Source organism: Pelobates fuscus, chromosome 6 (genome assembly GCF_036172605.1).
Source record: "Pelobates fuscus isolate aPelFus1 chromosome 6, aPelFus1.pri, whole genome shotgun sequence".
Taxonomy (NCBI): Eukaryota; Metazoa; Chordata; class Amphibia; order Anura; family Pelobatidae; genus Pelobates; species Pelobates fuscus.
Window position 1 is genome coordinate 7076489 of NC_086322.1, and position 18898 is coordinate 7095386.

General features: G+C 35.0%; 10 non-coding genes across 10 annotated transcripts; all 10 read left to right on the forward strand.

Moving 5' to 3' along the window:
- Nucleotides 1–888: 888 nt before the first annotated feature.
- On the forward strand, nucleotides 889–960 carry TRNAP-UGG (transfer RNA proline (anticodon UGG)). The gene has a single exon. It is a non-coding gene; the product is annotated as a tRNA-Pro (tRNA).
- A 2075-nt stretch (nucleotides 961–3035) lies between these two features.
- TRNAP-UGG (transfer RNA proline (anticodon UGG)) lies at nucleotides 3036–3107 on the forward strand. The gene has a single exon. It is a non-coding gene; the product is annotated as a tRNA-Pro (tRNA).
- A 1028-nt stretch (nucleotides 3108–4135) lies between these two features.
- TRNAP-UGG (transfer RNA proline (anticodon UGG)) lies at nucleotides 4136–4207 on the forward strand. The gene has a single exon. It is a non-coding gene; the product is annotated as a tRNA-Pro (tRNA).
- Nucleotides 4208–6335: 2128 nt separating this feature from the next.
- Nucleotides 6336–6407, forward strand: TRNAP-UGG (transfer RNA proline (anticodon UGG)). The gene has a single exon. It is a non-coding gene; the product is annotated as a tRNA-Pro (tRNA).
- A 2075-nt stretch (nucleotides 6408–8482) lies between these two features.
- Nucleotides 8483–8554, forward strand: TRNAP-UGG (transfer RNA proline (anticodon UGG)). The gene has a single exon. It is a non-coding gene; the product is annotated as a tRNA-Pro (tRNA).
- Nucleotides 8555–9582: 1028 nt separating this feature from the next.
- On the forward strand, nucleotides 9583–9654 carry TRNAP-UGG (transfer RNA proline (anticodon UGG)). Its single transcript has one exon. It is a non-coding gene; the product is annotated as a tRNA-Pro (tRNA).
- Nucleotides 9655–10682: 1028 nt separating this feature from the next.
- Nucleotides 10683–10754, forward strand: TRNAP-UGG (transfer RNA proline (anticodon UGG)). Its single transcript has one exon. It is a non-coding gene; the product is annotated as a tRNA-Pro (tRNA).
- Nucleotides 10755–12882: 2128 nt separating this feature from the next.
- On the forward strand, nucleotides 12883–12954 carry TRNAP-UGG (transfer RNA proline (anticodon UGG)). The gene has a single exon. It is a non-coding gene; the product is annotated as a tRNA-Pro (tRNA).
- Nucleotides 12955–15029: 2075 nt separating this feature from the next.
- On the forward strand, nucleotides 15030–15101 carry TRNAP-UGG (transfer RNA proline (anticodon UGG)). Its single transcript has one exon. It is a non-coding gene; the product is annotated as a tRNA-Pro (tRNA).
- A 1028-nt stretch (nucleotides 15102–16129) lies between these two features.
- TRNAP-UGG (transfer RNA proline (anticodon UGG)) lies at nucleotides 16130–16201 on the forward strand. The gene has a single exon. It is a non-coding gene; the product is annotated as a tRNA-Pro (tRNA).
- The last annotated feature ends 2697 nt before the right edge of the window (nucleotides 16202–18898 follow it).

Here is an 18898-nt window from a genome sequence, read left to right on the forward strand (position 1 = left end):
GTGCTTCTGATATCACCTTTCAAAGCTAACATCTTATATTAATACAAGTTTAGCTTTTACTTAGAATTGTATGAGAGAAATCATAAAAAATGTGTTGTTTTCATTATCAACCATTTAAAATCAATGGTTTATCGTAAGTCATTAATGCAAGTCCTAACTGCTCAGATGACGCTTTTAAGACTGCAAAGTCTTTCTTAAGACTGCAAAATCTTTGTTAACAACAAACAAAGGGGAAAAAAATATATGTTTTGACATACGGAATTCTATTTTTATTCATACTTAGACATGTGCAAATATGTGTTGGAGAGGGTAGGTTTGAATCAAATTCCTTCCAGTACACGCCTGAATGTATCGATGAATAAAACTGTAAAGGTAAATTCAAGGCAGTCGTTACGTTCGGCTGTGGATTCAAGTTATGGAACCAGGCCAACCTCCCCAAACATTATTTTGCACAAGACTATTTATAATTAATTTCTCCTCTGCACATCTTTACTTTATTTTCAACATGGTGATAGCATGCAGAATATGAGAAAGAAAGTTGAATCCTTCATGTGCTTTTCCAACATATATTTGAACCACAAATTTCTCCTAAACCAACAAAGCCCTCATAAACAATTAAGAAATGAATGGAAATTTTAAGTCTTCCCCAGCAATTTGACCAGAAACAGACTCAACTTTGACAACTGTCAATATGATTTATCACCATCGTACATAAACCTCAACTGTTAATTTACCCATACAATGAAAATGATATAGGAAAAACAGATCCTATTGAGGAAATTTAAAATCCTCACTTCAAAACGAAAACTTTGTTTCTATTTTGAGAACACAAACGCTGTCTGGCGCGTTAGTCTGGCAATTTTTTTCCTAAAACCCACCTAATGTAATGGCTCGTTGGTCTAGGGGTATGATTCTCGCTTTGGGTGCGAGAGGTCCCGGGTTCAAATCCCGGACGAGCCCAAGCAATTGGTGTTTTTCTTTTGAAACACGTAGCTTCCAACTGTGTTTAATATAGTCAGCAAAAATCATTTGTAGCAAAACCCTTCAAGTGCTCCACAGAGAAGATGTTGGCATGCCACCATCAATATATATATTTCCTGGTGCTTCTGATATCACCTTTCAAAGCTAACATCTTATATTAATACAAGTTTAGCTTTTACTTAGAATTGTATGAGAGAAATCATAAAAAATGTGTTGTTTTCATTATCAACCATTTAAAATCAATGGTTTATCGTAAGTCATTAATGCAAGTCCTAACTGCTCAGATGACGCTTTTAAGACTGCAAAGTCTTTCTTAAGACTGCAAAATCTTTGTTAACAACAAACAAAAGGGAAAAAAATATATGTTTTGACATACGGAATTCTATTTTTATTCATACTTAGACATGTGCAAATATGTGTTGGAGAGGGTAGGTTTGAATCAAATTCCTTCCAGTACACGCCTGAATGTATCGATGAATAAAACTGTAAAGGTAAATTCAAGGCAGTCGTTACGTTCGGCTGTGGATTCAAGTTATGGAACCAGGCCAACCTCCCCAAACATTATTTTGCACAAGACTATTTATAATTAATTTCTCCTCTGCACATCTTTACTTTATTTTCAACATGGTGATAGCATGCAGAATATGAGAAAGAAAGTTAAATCCTTCATGTGCTTTTCCAACATATATTTGAACCACAAATTTCTCCTAAACCAACAAAGCCCTCATAAACAATTAAGAAATGAATGGACATTTTAAGTCTTCCCCAGCAATTTGACCAGAAACAGACTCAACTTTGACAACTGTCAATATGATTTATCACCATCGTACATAAACCTCAACTGTTAATTTACCCATACAATGAAAATGATATTGGAAAAACAGATCCTATTGAGGAAATTTAAAATCCTCACTTCAAAACGAAAACTTTGTTTCTATTTTGAGAACACAAACGCTGTCTGGCGCGTTAGTCTGGCAATTTTTTTCCTAAAACCCAACTAATGTAATGGCTCGTTGGTCTAGGGGTATGATTCTCGCTTTGGGTGCGAGAGGTCCGTAGCTTCCAACTGTGTTTAATATAGTCAGCAAAAATCATTTGTAGCAAAACCCTTCAAGTTCTCCACAGAGAAGATGTTGGCATGCCACCATCAATATATATATTTCCTGGTGCTTCTGATATCACCTTTCAAAGCTAACATCTTATATTAATACAAGTTTAGCTTTTACTTAGAATTGTATGAGAGAAATCATAAAAAATTTGTTGTTTTCATTATCAACCATTTAAAATCAATGGTTTATCGTAAGTCATTAATGCAAGTCCTAACTGCTCAGATGACGCTTTTAAGACTGCAAAGTCTTTCTTAAGACTGCAAAATCTTTGTTAACAACAAACAAAGGGGAAAAAAATATATGTTTTGACATTCGGAATTCTATTTTTATTCATACTTAGACATGTGCAAATATGTGTTGGAGAGGGTAGGTTTGAATCAAATTCCTTCCAGTACACGCCTAAATGTATCGATGAATAAAACTGTGAAGGTAAATTCAAGGCAGTCGTTACGTTCGGCTGTGGATTCAAGTTATGGAACCAGGCCAACCTCCCCAAACATTATTTTGCACAAGACTATTTATAATTAATTTCTCCTCTGCACATCTTTACTTTATTTTCAACATGGTGATAGCATGCAGAATATGAGAAAGAAAGTTGAATCCTTCATGTGCTTTTCCAACATATATTTGAACCACAAATTTCTCCTAAACCAACAAAGCCCTCATAAACAATTAAGAAATGAATGGAAATTTTAAGTCTTCCCCAGCAATTTGACCAGAAACAGACTCAACTTTGACAACTGTCAATATGATTTATCACCATCGTACATAAACCTCAACTGTTAATTTACCCATACAATGAAAATGATATTGGAAAAACAGATCCTATTTAGGAAATTTAAAATCCTCACTTCAAAACGAAAACTTTGTTTCTATTTTGAGAACACAAACGCTGTCTGGCGCGTTAGTCTGGCAATTTTTTTCCTAAAACCCAACTAATGTAATGGCTCGTTGGTCTAGGGGTATGATTCTCGCTTTGGGTGCGAGAGGTCCCGGGTTCAAATCCCGGACGAGCCCAAGCAATTGGTGTTTTTCTTTTGAAACACGTAGCTTCCAACTGTGTTTAATATAGTCAGCAAAAATCATTTGTAGCAAAACCCTTCAAGTGCTCCACAGAGAAGATGTTGGCATGCCACCATCAATATATATATTTCCTGGTGCTTCTGATATCACCTTTCAAAGCTAACATCTTATATTAATACAAGTTTAGCTTTTACTTAGAATTGTATGAGAGAAATCATAAAAAATGTGTTGTTTTCATTATCAACCATTTAAAATCAATGGTTTATCGTAAGTCATTAATGCAAGTCCTAACTGCTCAGATGACGCTTTTAAGACTGCAAAGTCTTTCTTAAGACTGCAAAATCTTTGTTAACAACAAACAAAGGGGAAAAAAATATATGTTTTGACATACGGAATTCTATTTTTATTCATACTTAGACATGTGCAAATATGTGTTGGAGAGGGTAGGTTTGAATCAAATTCCTTCCAGTACACGCCTGAATGTATCGATGAATAAAACTGTAAAGGTAAATTCAAGGCAGTCGTTACGTTCGGCTGTGGATTCAAGTTATGGAACCAGGCCAACCTCCCCAAACATTATTTTGCACAAGACTATTTATAATTAATTTCTCCTCTGCACATCTTTACTTTATTTTCAACATGGTGATAGCATGCAGAATATGAGAAAGAAAGTTGAATCCTTCATGTGCTTTTCCAACATATATTTGAACCACAAATTTCTCCTAAACCAACAAAGCCCTCATAAACAATTAAGAAATGAATGGAAATTTTAAGTCTTCCCCAGCAATTTGACCAGAAACAGACTCAACTTTGACAACTGTCAATATGATTTATCACCATCGTACATAAACCTCAACTGTTAATTTACCCATACAATGAAAATGATATAGGAAAAACAGATCCTATTGAGGAAATTTAAAATCCTCACTTCAAAACGAAAACTTTGTTTCTATTTTGAGAACACAAACGCTGTCTGGCGCGTTAGTCTGGCAATTTTTTTCCTAAAACCCACCTAATGTAATGGCTCGTTGGTCTAGGGGTATGATTCTCGCTTTGGGTGCGAGAGGTCCCGGGTTCAAATCCCGGACGAGCCCAAGCAATTGGTGTTTTTCTTTTGAAACACGTAGCTTCCAACTGTGTTTAATATAGTCAGCAAAAATCATTTGTAGCAAAACCCTTCAAGTGCTCCACAGAGAAGATGTTGGCATGCCACCATCAATATATATATTTCCTGGTGCTTCTGATATCACCTTTCAAAGCTAACATCTTATATTAATACAAGTTTAGCTTTTACTTAGAATTGTATGAGAGAAATCATAAAAAATGTGTTGTTTTCATTATCAACCATTTAAAATCAATGGTTTATCGTAAGTCATTAATGCAAGTCCTAACTGCTCAGATGACGCTTTTAAGACTGCAAAGTCTTTCTTAAGACTGCAAAATCTTTGTTAACAACAAACAAAAGGGAAAAAAATATATGTTTTGACATACGGAATTCTATTTTTATTCATACTTAGACATGTGCAAATATGTGTTGGAGAGGGTAGGTTTGAATCAAATTCCTTCCAGTACACGCCTGAATGTATCGATGAATAAAACTGTAAAGGTAAATTCAAGGCAGTCGTTACGTTCGGCTGTGGATTCAAGTTATGGAACCAGGCCAACCTCCCCAAACATTATTTTGCACAAGACTATTTATAATTAATTTCTCCTCTGCACATCTTTACTTTATTTTCAACATGGTGATAGCATGCAGAATATGAGAAAGAAAGTTAAATCCTTCATGTGCTTTTCCAACATATATTTGAACCACAAATTTCTCCTAAACCAACAAAGCCCTCATAAACAATTAAGAAATGAATGGACATTTTAAGTCTTCCCCAGCAATTTGACCAGAAACAGACTCAACTTTGACAACTGTCAATATGATTTATCACCATCGTACATAAACCTCAACTGTTAATTTACCCATACAATGAAAATGATATAGGAAAAACAGATCCTATTGAGGAAATTTAAAATCCTCACTTCAAAACGAAAACTTTGTTTCTATTTTGAGAACACAAACGCTGTCTGGCGCGTTAGTCTGGCAATTTTTTTCCTAAAACCCAACTAATGTAATGGCTCGTTGGTCTAGGGGTATGATTCTCGCTTTGGGTGCGAGAGGTCCCGGGTTTAAATCCCAGAAAAGCCCAAGCAATTGGTGTTTTTCTTTTGAAACACGTAGCTTCCAACTGTGTTTAATGTAGTCAGCAAAAATCATTTGTAGCAAAACCCTTCAAGTTCTCCACAGAGAAGATGTTGGCATGCCACCATCAATATATATATTTCCTGGTGCTTCTGATATCACCTTTCAAAGCTAACATCTTATATTAATACAAGTTTAGCTTTTACTTAGAATTGTATGAGAGAAATCATAAAAAATTTGTTGTTTTCATTATCAACCATTTAAAATCAATGGTTTATCGTAAGTCATTAATGCAAGTCCTAACTGCTCAGATGACGCTTTTAAGACTGCAAAGTCTTTCTTAAGACTGCAAAATCTTTGTTAACAACAAACAAAGGGGAAAAAAATATATGTTTTGACATTCGGAATTCTATTTTTATTCATACTTAGACATGTGCAAATATGTGTTGGAGAGGGTAGGTTTGAATCAAATTCCTTCCAGTACACGCCTAAATGTATCGATGAATAAAACTGTGAAGGTAAATTCAAGGCAGTCGTTACGTTCGGCTGTGGATTCAAGTTATGGAACCAGGCCAACCTCCCCAAACATTATTTTGCACAAGACTATTTATAATTAATTTCTCCTCTGCACATCTTTACTTTATTTTCAACATGGTGATAGCATGCAGAATATGAGAAAGAAAGTTGAATCCTTCATGTGCTTTTCCAACATATATTTGAACCACAAATTTCTCCTAAACCAACAAAGCCCTCATAAACAATTAAGAAATGAATGGAAATTTTAAGTCTTCCCCAGCAATTTGACCAGAAACAGACTCAACTTTGACAACTGTCAATATGATTTATCACCATCGTACATAAACCTCAACTGTTAATTTACCCATACAATGAAAATGATATAGGAAAAACAGATCCTATTGAGGAAATTTAAAATCCTCACTTCAAAACGAAAACTTTGTTTCTATTTTGAGAACACAAACGCTGTCTGGCGCGTTAGTCTGGCAATTTTTTTCCTAAAACCCAACTAATGTAATGGCTCGTTGGTCTAGGGGTATGATTCTCGCTTTGGGTGCGAGAGGTCCCGGGTTCAAATCCCGGACGAGCCCAAGCAATTGGTGTTTTTCTTTTGAAACACGTAGCTTCCAACTGTGTTTAATATAGTCAGCAAAAATCATTTGTAGCAAAACCCTTCAAGTGCTCCACAGAGAAGATGTTGGCATGCCACCATCAATATATATATTTCCTGGTGCTTCTGATATCACCTTTCAAAGCTAACATCTTATATTAATACAAGTTTAGCTTTTACTTAGAATTGTATGAGAGAAATCATAAAAAATGTGTTGTTTTCATTATCAACCATTTAAAATCAATGGTTTATCGTAAGTCATTAATGCAAGTCCTAACTGCTCAGATGACGCTTTTAAGACTGCAAAGTCTTTCTTAAGACTGCAAAATCTTTGTTAACAACAAACAAAAGGGAAAAAAATATATGTTTTGACATACGGAATTCTATTTTTATTCATACTTAGACATGTGCAAATATGTGTTGGAGAGGGTAGGTTTGAATCAAATTCCTTCCAGTACACGCCTGAATGTATCGATGAATAAAACTGTAAAGGTAAATTCAAGGCAGTCGTTACGTTCGGCTGTGGATTCAAGTTATGGAACCAGGCCAACCTCCCCAAACATTATTTTGCACAAGACTATTTATAATTAATTTCTCCTCTGCACATCTTTACTTTATTTTCAACATGGTGATAGCATGCAGAATATGAGAAAGAAAGTTAAATCCTTCATGTGCTTTTCCAACATATATTTGAACCACAAATTTCTCCTAAACCAACAAAGCCCTCATAAACAATTAAGAAATGAATGGACATTTTAAGTCTTCCCCAGCAATTTGACCAGAAACAGACTCAACTTTGACAACTGTCAATATGATTTATCACCATCGTACATAAACCTCAACTGTTAATTTACCCATACAATGAAAATGATATTGGAAAAACAGATCCTATTGAGGAAATTTAAAATCCTCACTTCAAAACGAAAACTTTGTTTCTATTTTGAGAACACAAACGCTGTCTGGCGCGTTAGTCTGGCAATTTTTTTCCTAAAACCCAACTAATGTAATGGCTCGTTGGTCTAGGGGTATGATTCTCGCTTTGGGTGCGAGAGGTCCGTAGCTTCCAACTGTGTTTAATATAGTCAGCAAAAATCATTTGTAGCAAAACCCTTCAAGTTCTCCACAGAGAAGATGTTGGCATGCCACCATCAATATATATATTTCCTGGTGCTTCTGATATCACCTTTCAAAGCTAACATCTTATATTAATACAAGTTTAGCTTTTACTTAGAATTGTATGAGAGAAATCATAAAAAATTTGTTGTTTTCATTATCAACCATTTAAAATCAATGGTTTATCGTAAGTCATTAATGCAAGTCCTAACTGCTCAGATGACGCTTTTAAGACTGCAAAGTCTTTCTTAAGACTGCAAAATCTTTGTTAACAACAAACAAAGGGGAAAAAAATATATGTTTTGACATTCGGAATTCTATTTTTATTCATACTTAGACATGTGCAAATATGTGTTGGAGAGGGTAGGTTTGAATCAAATTCCTTCCAGTACACGCCTAAATGTATCGATGAATAAAACTGTGAAGGTAAATTCAAGGCAGTCGTTACGTTCGGCTGTGGATTCAAGTTATGGAACCAGGCCAACCTCCCCAAACATTATTTTGCACAAGACTATTTATAATTAATTTCTCCTCTGCACATCTTTACTTTATTTTCAACATGGTGATAGCATGCAGAATATGAGAAAGAAAGTTGAATCCTTCATGTGCTTTTCCAACATATATTTGAACCACAAATTTCTCCTAAACCAACAAAGCCCTCATAAACAATTAAGAAATGAATGGAAATTTTAAGTCTTCCCCAGCAATTTGACCAGAAACAGACTCAACTTTGACAACTGTCAATATGATTTATCACCATCGTACATAAACCTCAACTGTTAATTTACCCATACAATGAAAATGATATTGGAAAAACAGATCCTATTTAGGAAATTTAAAATCCTCACTTCAAAACGAAAACTTTGTTTCTATTTTGAGAACACAAACGCTGTCTGGCGCGTTAGTCTGGCAATTTTTTTCCTAAAACCCAACTAATGTAATGGCTCGTTGGTCTAGGGGTATGATTCTCGCTTTGGGTGCGAGAGGTCCCGGGTTCAAATCCCGGACGAGCCCAAGCAATTGGTGTTTTTCTTTTGAAACACGTAGCTTCCAACTGTGTTTAATATAGTCAGCAAAAATCATTTGTAGCAAAACCCTTCAAGTGCTCCACAGAGAAGATGTTGGCATGCCACCATCAATATATATATTTCCTGGTGCTTCTGATATCACCTTTCAAAGCTAACATCTTATATTAATACAAGTTTAGCTTTTACTTAGAATTGTATGAGAGAAATCATAAAAAATGTGTTGTTTTCATTATCAACCATTTAAAATCAATGGTTTATCGTAAGTCATTAATGCAAGTCCTAACTGCTCAGATGACGCTTTTAAGACTGCAAAGTCTTTCTTAAGACTGAAAAATCTTTGTTAACAACAAACAAAGGGGAAAAAAATATATGTTTTGACATACGGAATTCTATTTTTATTCATACTTAGACATGTGCAAATATGTGTTGGAGAGGGTAGGTTTGAATCAAATTCCTTCCAGTACACGCCTGAATGTATCGATGAATAAAACTGTAAAGGTAAATTCAAGGCAGTCGTTACGTTCGGCTGTGGATTCAAGTTATGGAACCAGGCCAACCTCCCCAAACATTATTTTGCACAAGACTATTTATAATTAATTTCTCCTCTGCACATCTTTACTTTATTTTCAACATGGTGATAGCATGCAGAATATGAGAAAGAAAGTTGAATCCTTCATGTGCTTTTCCAACATATATTTGAACCACAAATTTCTCCTAAACCAACAAAGCCCTCATAAACAATTAAGAAATGAATGGAAATTTTAAGTCTTCCCCAGCAATTTGACCAGAAACAGACTCAACTTTGACAACTGTCAATATGATTTATCACCATCGTACATAAACCTCAACTGTTAATTTACCCATACAATGAAAATGATATAGGAAAAACAGATCCTATTGAGGAAATTTAAAATCCTCACTTCAAAACGAAAACTTTGTTTCTATTTTGAGAACACAAACGCTGTCTGGCGCGTTAGTCTGGCAATTTTTTTCCTAAAACCCACCTAATGTAATGGCTCGTTGGTCTAGGGGTATGATTCTCGCTTTGGGTGCGAGAGGTCCCGGGTTCAAATCCCGGACGAGCCCAAGCAATTGGTGTTTTTCTTTTGAAACACGTAGCTTCCAACTGTGTTTAATATAGTCAGCAAAAATCATTTGTAGCAAAACCCTTCAAGTGCTCCACAGAGAAGATGTTGGCATGCCACCATCAATATATATATTTCCTGGTGCTTCTGATATCACCTTTCAAAGCTAACATCTTATATTAATACAAGTTTAGCTTTTACTTAGAATTGTATGAGAGAAATCATAAAAAATGTGTTGTTTTCATTATCAACCATTTAAAATCAATGGTTTATCGTAAGTCATTAATGCAAGTCCTAACTGCTCAGATGACGCTTTTAAGACTGCAAAGTCTTTCTTAAGACTGCAAAATCTTTGTTAACAACAAACAAAAGGGAAAAAAATATATGTTTTGACATACGGAATTCTATTTTTATTCATACTTAGACATGTGCAAATATGTGTTGGAGAGGGTAGGTTTGAATCAAATTCCTTCCAGTACACGCCTGAATGTATCGATGAATAAAACTGTAAAGGTAAATTCAAGGCAGTCGTTACGTTCGGCTGTGGATTCAAGTTATGGAACCAGGCCAACCTCCCCAAACATTATTTTGCACAAGACTATTTATAATTAATTTCTCCTCTGCACATCTTTACTTTATTTTCAACATGGTGATAGCATGCAGAATATGAGAAAGAAAGTTAAATCCTTCATGTGCTTTTCCAACATATATTTGAACCACAAATTTCTCCTAAACCAACAAAGCCCTCATAAACAATTAAGAAATGAATGGACATTTTAAGTCTTCCCCAGCAATTTGACCAGAAACAGACTCAACTTTGACAACTGTCAATATGATTTATCACCATCGTACATAAACCTCAACTGTTAATTTACCCATACAATGAAAATGATATAGGAAAAACAGATCCTATTGAGGAAATTTAAAATCCTCACTTCAAAACGAAAACTTTGTTTCTATTTTGAGAACACAAACGCTGTCTGGCGCGTTAGTCTGGCAATTTTTTTCCTAAAACCCACCTAATGTAATGGCTCGTTGGTCTAGGGGTATGATTCTCGCTTTGGGTGCGAGAGGTCCCGGGTTCAAATCCCGGACGAGCCCAAGCAATTGGTGTTTTTCTTTTGAAACACGTAGCTTCCAACTGTGTTTAATATAGTCAGCAAAAATCATTTGTAGCAAAACCCTTCAAGTGCTCCACAGAGAAGATGTTGGCATGCCACCATCAATATATATATTTCCTGGTGCTTCTGATATCACCTTTCAAAGCTAACATCTTATATTAATACAAGTTTAGCTTTTACTTAGAATTGTATGAGAGAAATCATAAAAAATGTGTTGTTTTCATTATCAACCATTTAAAATCAATGGTTTATCGTAAGTCATTAATGCAAGTCCTAACTGCTCAGATGACGCTTTTAAGACTGCAAAGTCTTTCTTAAGACTGCAAAATCTTTGTTAACAACAAACAAAAGGGAAAAAAATATATGTTTTGACATACGGAATTCTATTTTTATTCATACTTAGACATGTGCAAATATGTGTTGGAGAGGGTAGGTTTGAATCAAATTCCTTCCAGTACACGCCTGAATGTATCGATGAATAAAACTGTAAAGGTAAATTCAAGGCAGTCGTTACGTTCGGCTGTGGATTCAAGTTATGGAACCAGGCCAACCTCCCCAAACATTATTTTGCACAAGACTATTTATAATTAATTTCTCCTCTGCACATCTTTACTTTATTTTCAACATGGTGATAGCATGCAGAATATGAGAAAGAAAGTTAAATCCTTCATGTGCTTTTCCAACATATATTTGAACCACAAATTTCTCCTAAACCAACAAAGCCCTCATAAACAATTAAGAAATGAATGGACATTTTAAGTCTTCCCCAGCAATTTGACCAGAAACAGACTCAACTTTGACAACTGTCAATATGATTTATCACCATCGTACATAAACCTCAACTGTTAATTTACCCATACAATGAAAATGATATAGGAAAAACAGATCCTATTGAGGAAATTTAAAATCCTCACTTCAAAACGAAAACTTTGTTTCTATTTTGAGAACACAAACGCTGTCTGGCGCGTTAGTCTGGCAATTTTTTTCCTAAAACCCAACTAATGTAATGGCTCGTTGGTCTAGGGGTATGATTCTCGCTTTGGGTGCGAGAGGTCCCGGGTTTAAATCCCAGAAAAGCCCAAGCAATTGGTGTTTTTCTTTTGAAACACGTAGCTTCCAACTGTGTTTAATGTAGTCAGCAAAAATCATTTGTAGCAAAACCCTTCAAGTTCTCCACAGAGAAGATGTTGGCATGCCACCATCAATATATATATTTCCTGGTGCTTCTGATATCACCTTTCAAAGCTAACATCTTATATTAATACAAGTTTAGCTTTTACTTAGAATTGTATGAGAGAAATCATAAAAAATTTGTTGTTTTCATTATCAACCATTTAAAATCAATGGTTTATCGTAAGTCATTAATGCAAGTCCTAACTGCTCAGATGACGCTTTTAAGACTGCAAAGTCTTTCTTAAGACTGCAAAATCTTTGTTAACAACAAACAAAGGGGAAAAAAATATATGTTTTGACATTCGGAATTCTATTTTTATTCATACTTAGACATGTGCAAATATGTGTTGGAGAGGGTAGGTTTGAATCAAATTCCTTCCAGTACACGCCTAAATGTATCGATGAATAAAACTGTGAAGGTAAATTCAAGGCAGTCGTTACGTTCGGCTGTGGATTCAAGTTATGGAACCAGGCCAACCTCCCCAAACATTATTTTGCACAAGACTATTTATAATTAATTTCTCCTCTGCACATCTTTACTTTATTTTCAACATGGTGATAGCATGCAGAATATGAGAAAGAAAGTTGAATCCTTCATGTGCTTTTCCAACATATATTTGAACCACAAATTTCTCCTAAACCAACAAAGCCCTCATAAACAATTAAGAAATGAATGGAAATTTTAAGTCTTCCCCAGCAATTTGACCAGAAACAGACTCAACTTTGACAACTGTCAATATGATTTATCACCATCGTACATAAACCTCAACTGTTAATTTACCCATACAATGAAAATGATATAGGAAAAACAGATCCTATTGAGGAAATTTAAAATCCTCACTTCAAAACGAAAACTTTGTTTCTATTTTGAGAACACAAACGCTGTCTGGCGCGTTAGTCTGGCAATTTTTTTCCTAAAACCCAACTAATGTAATGGCTCGTTGGTCTAGGGGTATGATTCTCGCTTTGGGTGCGAGAGGTCCCGGGTTCAAATCCCGGACGAGCCCAAGCAATTGGTGTTTTTCTTTTGAAACACGTAGCTTCCAACTGTGTTTAATATAGTCAGCAAAAATCATTTGTAGCAAAACCCTTCAAGTGCTCCACAGAGAAGATGTTGGCATGCCACCATCAATATATATATTTCCTGGTGCTTCTGATATCACCTTTCAAAGCTAACATCTTATATTAATACAAGTTTAGCTTTTACTTAGAATTGTATGAGAGAAATCATAAAAAATGTGTTGTTTTCATTATCAACCATTTAAAATCAATGGTTTATCGTAAGTCATTAATGCAAGTCCTAACTGCTCAGATGACGCTTTTAAGACTGCAAAGTCTTTCTTAAGACTGCAAAATCTTTGTTAACAACAAACAAAAGGGAAAAAAATATATGTTTTGACATACGGAATTCTATTTTTATTCATACTTAGACATGTGCAAATATGTGTTGGAGAGGGTAGGTTTGAATCAAATTCCTTCCAGTACACGCCTGAATGTATCGATGAATAAAACTGTAAAGGTAAATTCAAGGCAGTCGTTACGTTCGGCTGTGGATTCAAGTTATGGAACCAGGCCAACCTCCCCAAACATTATTTTGCACAAGACTATTTATAATTAATTTCTCCTCTGCACATCTTTACTTTATTTTCAACATGGTGATAGCATGCAGAATATGAGAAAGAAAGTTAAATCCTTCATGTGCTTTTCCAACATATATTTGAACCACAAATTTCTCCTAAACCAACAAAGCCCTCATAAACAATTAAGAAATGAATGGACATTTTAAGTCTTCCCCAGCAATTTGACCAGAAACAGACTCAACTTTGACAACTGTCAATATGATTTATCACCATCGTACATAAACCTCAACTGTTAATTTACCCATACAATGAAAATGATATTGGAAAAACAGATCCTATTGAGGAAATTTAAAATCCTCACTTCAAAACGAAAACTTTGTTTCTATTTTGAGAACACAAACGCTGTCTGGCGCGTTAGTCTGGCAATTTTTTTCCTAAAACCCAACTAATGTAATGGCTCGTTGGTCTAGGGGTATGATTCTCGCTTTGGGTGCGAGAGGTCCGTAGCTTCCAACTGTGTTTAATATAGTCAGCAAAAATCATTTGTAGCAAAACCCTTCAAGTTCTCCACAGAGAAGATGTTGGCATGCCACCATCAATATATATATTTCCTGGTGCTTCTGATATCACCTTTCAAAGCTAACATCTTATATTAATACAAGTTTAGCTTTTACTTAGAATTGTATGAGAGAAATCATAAAAAATTTGTTGTTTTCATTATCAACCATTTAAAATCAATGGTTTATCGTAAGTCATTAATGCAAGTCCTAACTGCTCAGATGACGCTTTTAAGACTGCAAAGTCTTTCTTAAGACTGCAAAATCTTTGTTAACAACAAACAAAGGGGAAAAAAATATATGTTTTGACATTCGGAATTCTATTTTTATTCATACTTAGACATGTGCAAATATGTGTTGGAGAGGGTAGGTTTGAATCAAATTCCTTCCAGTACACGCCTAAATGTATCGATGAATAAAACTGTGAAGGTAAATTCAAGGCAGTCGTTACGTTCGGCTGTGGATTCAAGTTATGGAACCAGGCCAACCTCCCCAAACATTATTTTGCACAAGACTATTTATAATTAATTTCTCCTCTGCACATCTTTACTTTATTTTCAACATGGTGATAGCATGCAGAATATGAGAAAGAAAGTTGAATCCTTCATGTGCTTTTCCAACATATATTTGAACCACAAATTTCTCCTAAACCAACAAAGCCCTCATAAACAATTAAGAAATGAATGGAAATTTTAAGTCTTCCCCAGCAATTTGACCAGAAACAGACTCAACTTTGACAACTGTCAATATGATTTATCACCATCGTACATAAACCTCAACTGTTAATTTACCCATACAATGAAAATGATATTGGAAAAACAGATCCTATTTAGGAAATTTAAAATCCTCACTTCAAAACGAAAACTTTGTTTCTATTTTGAGAACACAAACGCTGTCTGGCGCGTTAGTCTGGCAATTTTTTTCCTAAATTCCAACTAATGTAATGGCTCGTTGGTCTAGGGGTATGATTCTCGCTTTGGGTGCGAGAGGTCCCGGGTTCAAATCCCGGACGAGCCCAAGCAATTGGTGTTTTTCTTTTGAAACACGTAGCTTCCAACTGTGTTTAATATAGTCAGCAAAAATCATTTGTAGCAAAACCCTTCAAGTGCTCCACAGAGAAGATGTTGGCATGCCACCATCAATATATATATTTCCTGGTGCTTCTGATATCACCTTTCAAAGCTAACATCTTATATTAATACAAGTTTAGCTTTTACTTAGAATTGTATGAGAGAAATCATAAAAAATGTGTTGTTTTCATTATCAACCATTTAAAATCAATGGTTTATCGTAAGTCATTAATGCAAGTCCTAACTGCTCAGATGACGCTTTTAAGACTGCAAAGTCTTTCTTAAGACTGAAAAATCTTTGTTAACAACAAACAAAGGGGAAAAAAATATATGTTTTGACATACGGAATTCTATTTTTATTCATACTTAGACATGTGCAAATATGTGTTGGAGAGGGTAGGTTTGAATCAAATTCCTTCCAGTACACGCCTGAATGTATCGATGAATAAAACTGTAAAGGTAAATTCAAGGCAGTCGTTACGTTCGGCTGTGGATTCAAGTTATGGAACCAGGCCAACCTCCCCAAACATTATTTTGCACAAGACTATTTATAATTAATTTCTCCTCTGCACATCTTTACTTTATTTTCAACATGGTGATAGCATGCAGAATATGAGAAAGAAAGTTGAATCCTTCATGTGCTTTTCCAACATATATTTGAACCACAAATTTCTCCTAAACCAACAAAGCCCTCATAAACAATTAAGAAATGAATGGAAATTTTAAGTCTTCCCCAGCAATTTGACCAGAAACAGACTCAACTTTGACAACTGTCAATATGATTTATCACCATCGTACATAAACCTCAACTGTTAATTTACCCATACAATGAAAATGATATAGGAAAAACAGATCCTATTGAGGAAATTTAAAATCCTCACTTCAAAACGAAAACTTTGTTTCTATTTTGAGAACACAAACGCTGTCTGGCGCGTTAGTCTGGCAATTTTTTTCCTAAAACCCACCTAATGTAATGGCTCGTTGGTCTAGGGGTATGATTCTCGCTTTGGGTGCGAGAGGTCCCGGGTTCAAATCCCGGACGAGCCCAAGCAATTGGTGTTTTTCTTTTGAAACACGTAGCTTCCAACTGTGTTTAATATAGTCAGCAAAAATCATTTGTAGCAAAACCCTTCAAGTGCTCCACAGAGAAGATGTTGGCATGCCACCATCAATATATATATTTCCTGGTGCTTCTGATATCACCTTTCAAAGCTAACATCTTATATTAATACAAGTTTAGCTTTTACTTAGAATTGTATGAGAGAAATCATAAAAAATGTGTTGTTTTCATTATCAACCATTTAAAATCAATGGTTTATCGTAAGTCATTAATGCAAGTCCTAACTGCTCAGATGACGCTTTTAAGACTGCAAAGTCTTTCTTAAGACTGCAAAATCTTTGTTAACAACAAACAAAAGGGAAAAAAATATATGTTTTGACATACGGAATTCTATTTTTATTCATACTTAGACATGTGCAAATATGTGTTGGAGAGGGTAGGTTTGAATCAAATTCCTTCCAGTACACGCCTGAATGTATCGATGAATAAAACTGTAAAGGTAAATTCAAGGCAGTCGTTACGTTCGGCTGTGGATTCAAGTTATGGAACCAGGCCAACCTCCCCAAACATTATTTTGCACAAGACTATTTATAATTAATTTCTCCTCTGCACATCTTTACTTTATTTTCAACATGGTGATAGCATGCAGAATATGAGAAAGAAAGTTAAATCCTTCATGTGCTTTTCCAACATATATTTGAACCACAAATTTCTCCTAAACCAACAAAGCCCTCATAAACAATTAAGAAATGAATGGACATTTTAAGTCTTCCCCAGCAATTTGACCAGAAACAGACTCAACTTTGACAACTGTCAATATGATTTATCACCATCGTACATAAACCTCAACTGTTAATTTACCCATACAATGAAAATGATATAGGAAAAACAGATCCTATTGAGGAAATTTAAAATCCTCACTTCAAAACGAAAACTTTGTTTCTATTTTGAGAACACAAACGCTGTCTGGCGCGTTAGTCTGGCAATTTTTTTCCTAAAACCCAACTAATGTAATGGCTCGTTGGTCTAGGGGTATGATTCTCGCTTTGGGTGCGAGAGGTCCCGGGTTTAAATCCCAGAAAAGCCCAAGCAATTGGTGTTTTTCTTTTGAAACACGTAGCTTCCAACTGTGTTTAATGTAGTCAGCAAAAATCATTTGTAGCAAAACCCTTCAAGTTCTCCACAGAGAAGATGTTGGCATGCCACCATCAATATATATATTTCCTGGTGCTTCTGATATCACCTTTCAAAGCTAACATCTTATATTAATACAAGTTTAGCTTTTACTTAGAATTGTATGAGAGAAATCATAAAAAATTTGTTGTTTTCATTATCAACCATTTAAAATCAATGGTTTATCGTAAGTCATTAATGCAAGTCCTAACTGCTCAGATGACGCTTTTAAGACTGCAAAGTCTTTCTTAAGACTGCAAAATCTTTGTTAACAACAAACAAAGGGGAAAAAAATATATGTTTTGACATTCGGAATTCTATTTTTATTCATACTTAGACATGTGCAAATATGTGTTGGAGAGGGTAGGTTTGAATCAAATTCCTTCCAGTACACGCCTAAATGTATCGATGAATAAAACTGTGAAGGTAAATTCAAGGCAGTCGTTACGTTCGGCTGTGGATTCAAGTTATGGAACCAGGCCAACCTCCCCAAACATTATTTTGCACAAGACTATTTATAATTAATTTCTCCTCTGCACATCTTTACTTTATTTTCAACATGGTGATAGCATGCAGAATATGAGAAAGAAAGTTGAATCCTTCATGTGCTTTTCCAACATATATTTGAACCACAAATTTCTCCTAAACCAACAAAGCCCTCATAAACAATTAAGAAATGAATGGAAATTTTAAGTCTTCCCCAGCAATTTGACCAGAAACAGACTCAACTTTGACAACTGTCAATATGATTTATCACCATCGTACATAAACCTCAACTGTTAATTTACCCATACAATGAAAATGATATAGGAAAAACAGATCCTATTGAGGAAATTTAAAATCCTCACTTCAAAACGAAAACTTTGTTTCTATTTTGAGAACACAAACGCTGTCTGGCGCGTTAGTCTGGCAATTTTTTTCCTAAAACCCAACTAATGTAATGGCTCGTTGGTCTAGGGGTATGATTCTCGCTTTGAGTGCGAGAGGTCCCGGGTTCAAATCCCGGATGAGCCCAAGCAATTGGTGTTTTTCTTTTGAAACACGTAGCTTCCAACTGTGTTTAATATAGTCAGCAAAAATCATTTGTAGCAAAACCCTTCAAGTGCTCCACAGAGAAGATGTTGGCATGCCACCATCAATATATATATTTCCTGGTGCTTCTGATATCACCTTTCAAAGCTAACATCTTATATTAATACAAGTTTAGCTTTTACTTAGAATTGTATGAGAGAAATCATAAAAAAATTGTTGTTTTCATTATCAACCATTTAAAATCAATGGTTTATCGTAAGTCATTAATGCAAGTCCTAACTGCTCAGATGACGCTTTTAAGACTGCAAAGTCTTTCTTAAGACTGCAAAATCTTTGTTAACAACAAACAAAGGGGAAAAAAATATATGTTTTGACATACGGAATTCTATTTTTATTCATACTTAGACATGTGCAAATATGTGTTGGAGAGGGTAGGTTTGAATCAAATTCCTTCCAGTACACGCCTGAATGTATCGATG